Consider the following 12,469-nt stretch of genomic DNA (forward strand, 5'->3'; position numbering starts at 1 on the left):
GAGTGGACGCGGCAACAAAACATGGATCGACTTTGAGTAAAGGAGTTTTATTTTGGAGTCTCAATAGACCTCCTTTCATTAAGTCATTAGAATGTCCTCACTGAAATTACTACAGATTTATTATAAATTATGTTATTAGAGTATGTTGTTCCCATCTTCAGAGTTGGATTCTTTATAGTATATTATTAATAAAATATCCTACTTGCATACAAAAAAAAAAAAAGTTAAACGAAGTTTGGTTATTTCCCCCTTCACACTTGCATTTCTTTCGTCTCTTGCAGAAATTTTTTCGGGACAATCTCCTACTGTAAACTTCGATCTCTACAATCTCCCTTCATTTCAATTAAACTTTTCATATAAGTTGTAACAAGAATCTCAAAAAAAAAAAAAAAAAAATGTTGGTGTGTTGCACATGCCTGAAACATTTAAAAATATGCGAGGGGCTTTAGGGACATATGTTATAAAAACACTGTCGCACCACTATACCGCGACGCCCTATTTTACTCGTACTCTCACTCTCTTTTAGATCGGCTGCACCAATTCGGTTGCCTACGTACCCATTTCGGGATCAAGCCGCCGTAGTTCTCCTCTCCCCTCACCCCTCTCTGCCTCTATTGTTCTCCCCTTCTTCCTCTCTTCTCTCTTCCTTTTTATATCCCTCCCTTAGGTTTACCTCATGGGGCCTAGTATAGTCTTGGGCCTATCTCTTGGTCTCAACACATACTGTGGTCTGGGCCTTATCTCTTGGCCCAGTACCTATGTGATACATTCCTGAATATGGCTACTACATTTGCCCCCTCTCGGGTTCGGCGGCGATGACGACGGTGGACCCGAGAAGTCCTCAAACTTTCTTGTCTCTCTCTTTGAACTCTAGATACCCACAGTATCTTGTGACTGTACGTAGTCTTCTCCTCTTTAGGACATTTCGTTTCCATGTACTCTGCTACTGGACCGTATGTCTGTGGAGTACTCAATCCATCAGTTCTTGTTTATATACTCCATTAACGTATCCCCAAAGGATCTCATCCCCTTCGCTCTCTCCCTTCAACTCAATACAATGCCCACAATGTGTCTCAACCCAGCCATAAGCTCTCCTTCATAGAACTCGCTACTATGTCCACGGAGTGTCTCACCTCAGCCAACCTCTCTCTTTCCGAAAACTTGCCACTATGTCCGCGAAGTGTCTCAGTCCTGTCATAATCTTTCCTTCACACAACTCACTTCTATATTCGCAGAGTGTCTCACCCTTTCATTTCCCTTTCGTAGGACTCAACTATCTCATCCCCTTCACTCTCTCTCTTCAACCCAATACAATGCCCACGATGTGTCTCAACCCAACCATCACCTCTCACATAGAACTCCCTACCATATCAGCGGTATGCCTCCCCCAGCCACCTGCTCTCTTTCTTGGAACTCACTGCCCTGTCTGCGGAGTGTATCACCCTAGCCACCATCTCTCCTTCAGAGAACTCACTGCCCTGTCTGCGGAGTGTATCACCTCAGCCGCCATCTCTCCTTCAGAGAACTCACCACTATGTCCGCGGAGTGTCTCAGCCCTGTCATAAGCTCTCTTTCACATAGCTCACTACTATATCTGCAGAGTGTCTCACCCCTTCATTTCCCTTTCCTAGAACTCCACTGTCTCATCCCCTTCGCTCTCTCTCTTCAACTCAATACCACGCCCACAATGTGTCTCAACCCAGCCGACACCTCTCACATAGAACTCACTACCATATCAGCGATACGCCTCCCCCCAGCCACCTGCTCTCCTTCTCGGAACTCACTGCCCTGTCTGCGGAGTGTATCACCTCAGCCACCATCCCTCCTTCAAAGAACTCACCACTATGTCCGCGGAGTGTCTCGTCCCCTGTATTTCTCCTTCTCATAACTCACTACAATGTCCGCAGAGGGTCTCCGCCCAGCCATAAGCTCTCCTTCATATAAATCTCTATCATGTCCAGGGAAGGCTCATCCCCCGTTGTCTCTGCTCTGGAATGGAGTCTGATGAGGGGTAACTCTGCTTGCCCCCAGGTTTGACTCGGATCTCATGTCCGCGGAGGGCTCATCACCCCCCCGTTGTTCAGATCTCATGTCTGCATATCTCTTGCATCCCCGACCTGCGGCTCAACCAGGCTCTGGGGCTACTCTCTTTGACCTGCCTGTCTCTTGCCTTTCTGTCCCGCGAAGGGCTCATCCCACTCCGCGGACTCGCTCGAGCTCTCGCCTGTTGGGGCTCTCTCATTGCCTCATGCATCTCTAGCATCTTTGGTCCGCGGAGGGCTCATCCCACTCCACGGGCTTGACCGGGTTGTCGCCGGTTGGGGCTCTCTCATTGCCCCATGTATCTCTAGCATTCCTGATCCGCGGAGGGCTCATCACACCAGCCGGGCTCACCGGGTTCGCTGTTGGGGCTCTCTCATTGCCCCATGTATCTCTAGCATCTCTGATCTGCGGAGGACTCATCCCACTCCGCGGGCTCGCTCGGGCTCTCGCCGGTTGGGGCTCTCTCATTGCCCATGTATCTCTAGCATCTCTGATCCGTGGAGGGCTCCTCCCACTCCGCGGGCTCGCTCAGACTCTCGCCTGTTGGGGCTCTCTCATTGTCCCATGTATCTCTAGCATCTCTGATCCGTGGAGGGCTCATCCCACTCCGCGGGCTCGACCGGGTTGTCGCCGGCTCGAGACAGCTCTGCCTGCCCCACACGCGCTGTTTGGACACAAGGGTCCGCGGAGGGCTCCTCCCCCCCGCACTCCTTCGGATAGTCCCACGACATATCCACGAAGGGTCTTCTCGAACCCTCGGCTCTCGCCGGAATGCCCATCCGGGAACATTTCGGCCTCCCCACGTTTGATTCGGACCGCGAGGGTCAGCGGAGGCTCATCCCAGCTCTCGGCTTAAAGGCAGCTCATCTCTATCTCCTCCCATATAAGAATAGACCAAACATCATCTAGTAAATATCAGCTCAATCTCCACTCTGTTCCACGGTACCGCAAATCTTTCTCTTTCTCTGTAACCTGCCGCTGTATGTCTCTGCATCTCTTCTGTAATCGTCTTACCATTTGTATTCGGACGCTCCAATCTGTTGATCTCATTCCCAAACTCTAGATCTCTTTGTTCCTCTGGATTTCCGAGTTATTCGTTGCATGCAACTCGCCTTCATATCACTATGCAACCTTCATGAAGGATTCCCTTTTTCACATGTACACAGAACAAACATCTTTACGCGCATTTCGCCAAACATTCCTCATGCACTTACTTTGGCTGTGAAACACAACTACTGATCATGAAGATCTCTTTGCCAACCCTCCAACCCTTGGTGCGAGCGACCAACCGTTCAAGAACTTCATTGGAAGGAGATACTTGCGAGAACACAAGCGGCTTTTCCCCTTAAGATTCCGCGAGTCCCAATATGTTAACGAAAAACTTGGCCTTCAATCCGTCTCTAACATCAAGTTTCATTAACAACTTATCCAACTTCGTCATTAACTCTGCAGCCCTTGTCACCAAATTGGACCCTCGAGGAGATTTCTTTTAACATAGGATCAGAGAAACAGGCAGATCCAATGGCCGTTCTCTTGAACTGCTCCACTTTCTTCAAACCGTCTATAACGCGTCTCTGTTGTGGGTCGAGATTGACTAGGACTGTAAAATCAACCGTTTGGGAAGTTCCTCTAAAAAATCTCCTTTGTAATAGTGGAGAACATTGCTTGTCATTTCCCCGCAGGTCTTGTCTCGATTTGTAACTTTTCTTCTAAGGTTATCATCATTACGCAAAGTGTCCTCAACCGTGTCAAAGAACAATGCATCTGCATCAGCTTTCACTTGCCTCCTCCCACTAGAAATCTGTACTCTACTCATCACGCCTTTTAATAATCTGAGAAGTATCGGACTTCAAGAACTTGGGGCGGACAAGATTTAGGATGTTGAATACTTCTTTCACATGGTTCTAAAACAAGGTCCCCGACAATACAACTTTCCTAGGTGTCTCAACTTTCGCAAGTGACCTTAAGACATCTGTTTCCTCATTTCTAGGAGTGTGGCCTTCATCACAAATCAAAATTGAAGGAACCGCAGAAGTATATCATGACACGCCACTTTGTGCTTCGCTTACTTTCACTCTTACTCACAATACTAGCAAACTGTTGAGTACCCTAAGAACAATATCCCCTTGTGCTCAACCCATTCTTTCAAGACCATTAACTGTTCCTCCCGACTCAATGCATTGGAAGAATAAAAATCATATAAAGGAAAGTCTTCTACTTGCCATATTGCAAACTCTTTCTTCCATGTAGCCAAAATGCCTTTCGGTAATACAACCAGTGGTCTAGCCTGTGGATACTTAGCTAAAAAGCTTTGAATGAAACTCCGATCAACATAAACGTCTTTCCGGATCCCGAGAGCGTATGCGGAGGATGCAACCACATGGGTTATCGGATATCAAATTCCTAACCAAGAAATTGAACCCCTGGTGATGCACTTTCATCCGCTTCATGTGCCTCGGATGCACGGATATATCAAACTTTTGTAGATCATGAGAACTATTAACTCGGGGAAGGGGGAGCGCCACATTCTTCCCTTTCTTTTGTACTCTGAGGTTCAGACATGTAAGTCCGCGTGGTCTTTGAAACCCTTCCCCATTGGAAGTCAAATATAGTGTCCATGCTCTTTCTGATAACACCGCAGACCCGACAAACATACCCCAGATCATCCTTGAGAACAAAGGAATGGCCCCATTCTTTTTCTGCATTTACATTGTTTTCAACAGTGTCTCCTGTAGCATCCTTAGAGCATTCCAATGCTAGTGACATTTCCCTCCATATGTCTCCGAGACCATCATCTGGATCTCTTTGAGGACTTCTTTCATGACTCAATTTATTACCCTGCACACCTACATATAATCCTTTATCCTTTTCTGGTTCAGCTTCATCATTCAGAGTTTTTTGTTCTTCCCTTGTGACTTTACTTTCCCAAATATCTGTGCCTGCGAAATCCGTAGATGGGTTCTCAGCAATTTGCCTCTTTAAGATAACTTCCTCATACTGCCAAGAAGCCTTCTGATTTGCATCAACTTGTGGAATTTCAGAACTTAATGTCTCCAGACTTTATGTGGAAGCCAAGGTTCAATCTCTAATACATACAAATAACTACACCGCTCGTCCCTATGGACAACAAAGATAGCACCACCTCCATCAATCACCACATACACCAAATCAACAGTCAACACACCATTTCTTCCTCCACCACCGACTGACAACATCACCCGTCGACCACCACCACAACAATGGACCGCATCCAAACTCACAGAGAACCAATCAAGAGCACCACCCTTATTCAAAAAGCACTACCAGTTAGTCACACCACTTATATCCACCATCGGCCGACCTCGATAATGGCAAAGAAGCATTACCGGCATAATAACTGCATAACAGCGTGTAGCACACCCTACTGCGTCGTTTTCTAGTAGTCACGTGAAGCACCTTCAGTGACAAAACTCTTAGCTCGCCATAACCGTGACCTCCTTTACAAAGAAATCTCAGAGCGAGAAGACCATGTTCATGAAACAGCAAATACCAGCCCCAGAATCACAATCGCCACATCCAACACCCTTCCATTCCACTTCATCTCCTCCTTGAACACCCACAGATAAAATACAGCACAAAACCCAAAATGCAGCACACACTTCCACCACAAAATCTCCTCTCAGAGACGTTTTACCTCTTTTACTTAGCTAAGAACATTTCCATTGATCTGGCTTCTTTACGAAACGGACATACTGGTGGCTGGCCCTTTCTTCTCAGAATTGCTCCACTATCCCCCCGTTATTTTGCTCGGCTTCTGAAGAACACCCTTCTCCACCTCAAGCAAAGGCTTATTTTCTTCCACAACCTCAAGTTTATTCACATCTTCCAAACTCTCCTCGAGTTCTCTCCTTCTAACGACTTCTCTCTCATTCAATGTCTTAGAACTCTCTCCTTCCTTTCTCTTCATCACCATTTTCTTATTCTCTGTTAATTTCATGTTTTTGCTATTTGAAGGAGTTGACAAATTGGGATTCTCATTCTCCTGGTCCTCTTGTACTCTATCTTGAGGTGGCGTAAATGTTTTGGATTTGTTCACTCTCCGATTCATGGATGCTGTTGTCGATGACATAAACCCTCCCCTGAGATTACGATCTTGAAAAGGAAGAGTTTTAGAAGCACTAATTGATCTCAAATGTTGCTTCACCTTAGAAGTAAACTTAGAATTTGATCTAACATAATCTTCAGCTGTCTTGGGATGCCGACACTCAGCTTTACAAAACCAGGCTTCGTCATGGACACCGAAGTCGTCTGGAGCGGAGAAATCAAACCACTTAGGAGCATTGATGTGCTCGTATAAGTCGTCTTCAATGAATTTCCCTTCAAGGTTGTTCCAATCAATGTTGGCTGGTCCCCACAGAACTCAAAACAGCAATTCTTCCACCATCACTCCCCTTAACCGAACTTCCAAACAAAGACATCACTTCATTCAGACTCTCAGTACTCAATACACCAACATCATTCTCACCTATCTCATTAACCAAATTCCACAATGCATAAACATCTTTCTTCCTAATACCAGTTCCAAAAGCTAGGACGAGGCTATCCCCGACTCGAGTACATGTCTTCATCTTATATTTCTTCATACCCCATTTATGAAATCTAATCAAACTATCACCTGATTTCGCATCAAATGAGCTGCTTGTTTTGAGTATTTCATTAGGTAATTTGCTCTCCACAATCAAACTCGATCCTTTAAGAACTGCTGTTAGACGACACCAACCCACCAATAATTTTCTGATTGACTCACTCTCGGTTCCAAATGAGTCGGTGACTAAGTCCTCAGTGGTGAAAAAACGAGCTGAAGCTGTTGAGAAACCGATCCCCACAGACGGCGCCATTTGTCGCACCACTATACCGCGACCCCCTATTTTACTCGTACTCTCGCTCTCTTTTAGATCGGCTGCACCAATTCGTTGCCTACGTACCCATTTCGGGATCAAGCCGCCGTAGTTCTCCTCTCCCCTCACCCCTCTCTGCCTCTATTGTTCTCCCCTTCTTCCTCTCTTCTCTCTTCCTTTTTATATCCCTCCCTTAGGTTTACCTCATGGGGCCTAGTATAGTCTTGGGCCTATCTCTTGGTCTCAACACATAATGTGGTCTGGGCCTTATCTCTTGGCCCAGTACCTATGTGATACATCCCTGAATATGGCTACTACAAACACGTAAACATGCAAACTCATAATCGTTATGGTATATTTAAGTGTTAGATTAGGCTAAATATAGTATCAATAATCGTGAAAATAAACGATCCACAATTCTTAATTTGTTGACTGCATGCGATGGGATTAAAAATTTCCGATTCAAATAATTTTTTGTGACAATGTTTAAATTAGTTGAAAGATCATATGTACCAAAAATTAGTCAAATCTAAAACTTAAAAATGCCTTAACAATCATGAGTTTGTTTACGTGTTTTTGTAATATATGTTCCTAGAACCCTTCCTTAAAGGTATATAAGGGCATCAAGAGCTACAAATGGATATCCGATAGAAAATGTTGTTTGTTTTTGTTTTTATTTATTTTTAATACCTTGTCTACAAATTATATGTCTTATACCGCTGTTAGTTTATTTTCCCATCTACAAATTTTCTCTGATATGGATATTGTTTTTTACATGGTTTCAAGACATTTCGACTGTGGGTAAATTCTGAATACCTTTGTTGTGGTCAATGGAACTTCAGTTACATGTCATGAGCTTATTATTGGAAAAGAGAATGTATCTAAGCATCCATTTACAACTTCTTGGTTTTGATCCAGGTGGTAAATATACCAATGTCCAAGTTTGATTTGATATCGATTGAATTATCTCATCATTTCTGATTGTCTTTCCAAAAGTGCGTCTCTAGAAGCCATTACTTCACTTAGACTCTAGGATCTTCCTCTATGTGAAGTAAAATGGGTATTTTATTGAGAACAATATTTCTACCTCCTACCTGAACAATAATTCCGGTGCGATGAAATCACGACCAGGAAAATTTTCTTTCTAACTCACTGACTTCTTCTAAGTTTAGTTGTAATTTATAGTTGTTGTTTTCTCTTCTCAATCAGAGACAAATTAGGATCCAATCAAATCAGTTTATAGCACTTGTGTAGGTTCTGCAGTAGTACAAGAATCATTATAGAATTAGTTTTCAATAAATTCTATCTCTAGACCACAATAACTATTAGCTTATAAGCTGTGAAATATTCTGCATAACATACAAAAATATACTTTTGATCCATCTTGGACCCATTTATAAAACTCATATCTACATTTGTTTGTTAGAGTTTATATTCATTTTCATTATTTTTGATAAATATTTGAAATGGTACTACGGTTGTTTTGCCTGTCAGGTTCTCAAGTTACTTTGTAAGCAAGATTGGTGCATACCAGCATGTCAAACACTCACAAAACTTTTCATAATTCTTGGGAAGCGTTAGCAGCCTGGATTTTGCGAGTTTGATAAATGAGAAAAAATTTGAAGGGCTCAAACCCTCTATTGAGGTTTTCGCTTCCCTTATCGGTGTTTATGGTCTCGATGGGCACTTTGGTGAGGCTTTTTGGTAGTCGATGATATGAAGTCTGCATTCGATTGCAAAAACATCTACACATATTTGGTTCTCATGAATTGTTGTTCTTAACTTTGTCATTTTGATCTGATTGAGTGCGCACTCAAAGATATGTCACATATAGGTATCGAGTGTAGCATTGTAACCTATAATATCTTAATTGAGTGATGTGATATGCTGAGGTGCTTGAACAGATGGAGAAATTGAGCGATGAACTCTATGCATAGGCGGGAAGTTGTAACACTGCCCAAAATATCGGACCGCCGCTGGACTGCACATGGACCCACTATGCGGGGCCACAAGATTGGATGAGTCATCAATCATGGAGCATGTCAAGACAAAAATAACAAATTATTGGTGCAAAGTTGACACCTTGCATGTAATAAATTAGATTAGGTGTTAATAGTGAAAAAAAGGCAAGGTGTCACTTTGTTTTAATGTGGTGGATAAAAATAAATTAATGTGGTTTGATAATTCACGTGGGAGGAAATGAGATTTCTCTGAAATCGAGAAGAAATTAGACAAGGGTGGGGGATACTCCATTTACTCCCTTGACTTATTTTCCTCACATGGCATTATTTTAGTTCCTTAGTGAAAAAAATCATAAGTTAGTTTTTAGTTTTTATTAGAAAGCTTGTAATAGTTTTAATGGAGGAAACACTTGTTTCTTCTAGAAAATAAATAGAAGTGAGTTTGATTGTTTAGCTTTCTCCTCTCTCTCTCTCTCTCTTTTGTGTTTTTTTTTAGTTTATAAATCCTTGTCCCAAGGATCATGAGCTAACTTCCCCTTTGGGGAGTTAATCCAACTCATGTGAGGGTAAATCAATTTTTGTTGGTTTGATAGGTTGTTAGGAAGAACAACTAGCTCTACACTCTATCCCAAAATGATAGTTGGTGTAGTGTCTAGTTAGGAATCAAGGCAATGAGCTTAGAGATAAGTCATTGTTTAGTTCTACTTGCTAGCATGTGTGAGCTCTTAAGTGAGCCATACATGCTAGGGATCAAGTCTTTTCTTCCATTAGGGGCTTGTCTATGAGTCTAGGAAGGATCAAATAACTTTTTTCAAATCAACAACTAATGATAGTTCACATGAGGAGGATTAACTGTCCACCTTTTCTTTCAAATCTCTACTTTGGTATTAAGTGCATGTTTTCAACGTTAATGTCTTTCTTAATGTTTGTGTAGGAAGGAAAACCTAGCATTAATAATTAATCCTTACTCCTTAGTTCCCTTTATTGTAACATCCAATTTGTAGTTGTTCTAAACTTTAGGTAGTTCGAATCCTTATTCTAACTCTACGAAACGAAGATCGTGAGTAAGGAACCTTGAGTGCTTTTGCATCAATTTAGAGAGTTCAAAACTCTAAGTAGTAGTAACAAGCATATATCAAATGGCGCCGTTGCTGTTCTAAAGCCATAGAACTTGTGCTAAAGATCGGAAGTTGCATCAAGGGGGAACCCCCATTCTCTTCATTCCTTTCCTTATCGTTCGTTTGTGTTTTTTTAGTTCAAATTCGTATTTTTTACCTTGCAATAGACCTGTTCAATAAATTTTTTTTCGTTCCACTTGCAGGTACCCAAAGTTAGGGCTAGGAAACAACACTACAAGAGATTATAAGACTTCCATAAAAAATTGAACTCACTGTGGATTACTTGACACGCGTGCGCCTGTGTCGAGTCGTGCGCGAGGTGTGACCCGCGTCCGCGAGTCATTTATCTTTGTTGCTGTTTCTGTTCAACCACCAGCATCTCCTGATCTACCTTGATCCATTTCCAGGCCTAAATATCTGGCCCTATACCTGAAAAATTCGATAATCCTTTGGGATTAATCGCGTCGACGAATTGAAACGTTTGTTTCAGCTCAAGGGCAAAAACGCGGGTAGCTACAGGTTCCAATTTTCAGTATTATTGTAATTTTTTTTTTATTATGTTTTTCTGCATGTATGCCATGTATATAGTATTAGGAAAAATTTATGGATTATTATTTAAGTTTTAGCCTCGAATTATGCATGAATCAAGTTCGTATACCGGTAAATATTTATATACGATTACTCGGACATGATTTGCATATTAATGTATATTTACATATTAATGGTAATCGCTTTTGCATGGGTATATGTCTTTCACGATAAATGTTTCTTGTTACATGTTGGATATTTCACGATTATCATTAACGGTATTGTCTAATAAGTCGATTTTGTCAAGAAAGAGGAGAACATTCCAACGAGGGTTAAAATCGAGTTGGGTAAGTTGTTTCTAAACCCTACGGGTAAAAGTCGCTCTTTATAGGAAATTGCAATCTCAATGAGTATTGTCGAAATCGATTTATTATGCAATACAAGAGTCGATTTTAGTTTAGGTATAATACTTTGCATGTTTAGTTTTGTTGTCTATTCTAACGATGTATATCGTGATTCAGTATGCTAATGTATTTAGATCATTATGAGTGATTCAAATTAAGCATTCTTGTTGATATCGTTTACGTAATATCGATTTACAAATTAGCGATACATATACATTATTATCGATATATATTTGCCATGCGTATGGAAATATTTATCGATGACACAAGCTTGCCTATTCGTGATAGCCTATCGCATTATGAGTAGAGTATCTTCACATGCTACCGCACCTAGTATTGTATGAGTAGATCGTATTTGTATGTTTGTATTTTAACCTTTGCATAAATCTTTTAAAAAAAAAATAATAATAATAATAAAATAATAATAAATAAATAAATAAACAAATTAAAATTAATACCACCTTTGCATAAATTTTAATTCCATAAATCTTAATCATATTCCAATGGTGTCTAGGAAACTTGAAAGATTGAGGTTACTTAATTAGAACCATGCTTGCACGGAAAGCCTCCCTCATATCTCTTGTGACTGGCCGTTGGTTTATGAACACGTATTCCTAGCTTCAATCGCTCACGTTAGCAGCAGCCTTAGGCATATGTTGTTAAACTATAATGCTTAAGATAATAATAAAATTCGAAGTCCTACTAAATTCCTTCGTAAGTTAGATCTAATTTTATGCTTGCATGAGATTAAGGTCTGGTTCCACTAAAGAAATTGAACATACCTATCGGTGAAAAAATCGATAAGCAATTGCGTAAGTTCTCACACAAAAATTGTTCTTCTTACGCTAATTACCTTCATCACAATCTTTCATCGCCATCAACTTACTGTCATTATGGCCGACGATCCTCCACTGCCAGAGAAGCCCCCTCTCGGACTTCTATCTTTGCATTACGGGGGAAGGACCTTCTTCCTACATCAAACTTGAGGACATTGTCGGTGATTTTCGTATCCCACCAAACGTTTTCAGTTTGTTACCAATATATCATGGTTTGGAGCACGAAAAACCGTACAATCATCTTCGTAGGCTTCAACAAGTGGCAACAACATTTCATCATCCAGCAGTCTCTAAGGAACAACTCTTGCTTCCATTTGTTTCCATTCACTTTAGCGGAAAAAGCGTCAATCTGGCTAGCAGGACAACAATCACAATCCATAGACACATGGAATAAACTAGTTCAAGCTTTCATGCTTCAGTTTTACACTCAGAAAAAAACAACTGAAATGCTTCAGAAAATTCAATTCTTTCGTCAAAATCCTCATGAATCCTTTACAGAAGCATGGAGTCGTTTTACTGATCTTCTGTTAGAATGTCCTCATCACCAACTGGAAAAAGCTGTCCTTGTTCGTTCATTCTTTAATGGTCTTTCTGATCATCAAAAAGAAACTCTTGATATAATGAACGGCGGTTGCTTCATGGACAAAGGAGCTACTGAAGCTTATACTTTTCTTGAAAAACAAGCGAAAAAGGGTACACACT

The 12,469-nt window shown here is 41.4% G+C and overlaps 1 pseudogene; it reads right to left on the bottom strand.

The window, feature by feature from the left end:
* Positions 1 to 2,898: 2,898 nt before the first annotated feature.
* On the bottom strand, positions 2,899 to 6,920 carry LOC147473711 (protein CHROMATIN REMODELING 35-like; annotated as a pseudogene).
* Positions 6,921 to 12,469: the final 5,549 nt, after the last annotated feature.

The sequence above is a fragment of the Coptis chinensis genome, unplaced genomic scaffold, assembly GCF_015680905.1.
Source record: "Coptis chinensis isolate HL-2020 unplaced genomic scaffold, ASM1568090v1 utg1955_pilon_pilon, whole genome shotgun sequence".
Lineage (NCBI taxonomy): Eukaryota > Viridiplantae > Streptophyta > Magnoliopsida > Ranunculales > Ranunculaceae > Coptis > Coptis chinensis.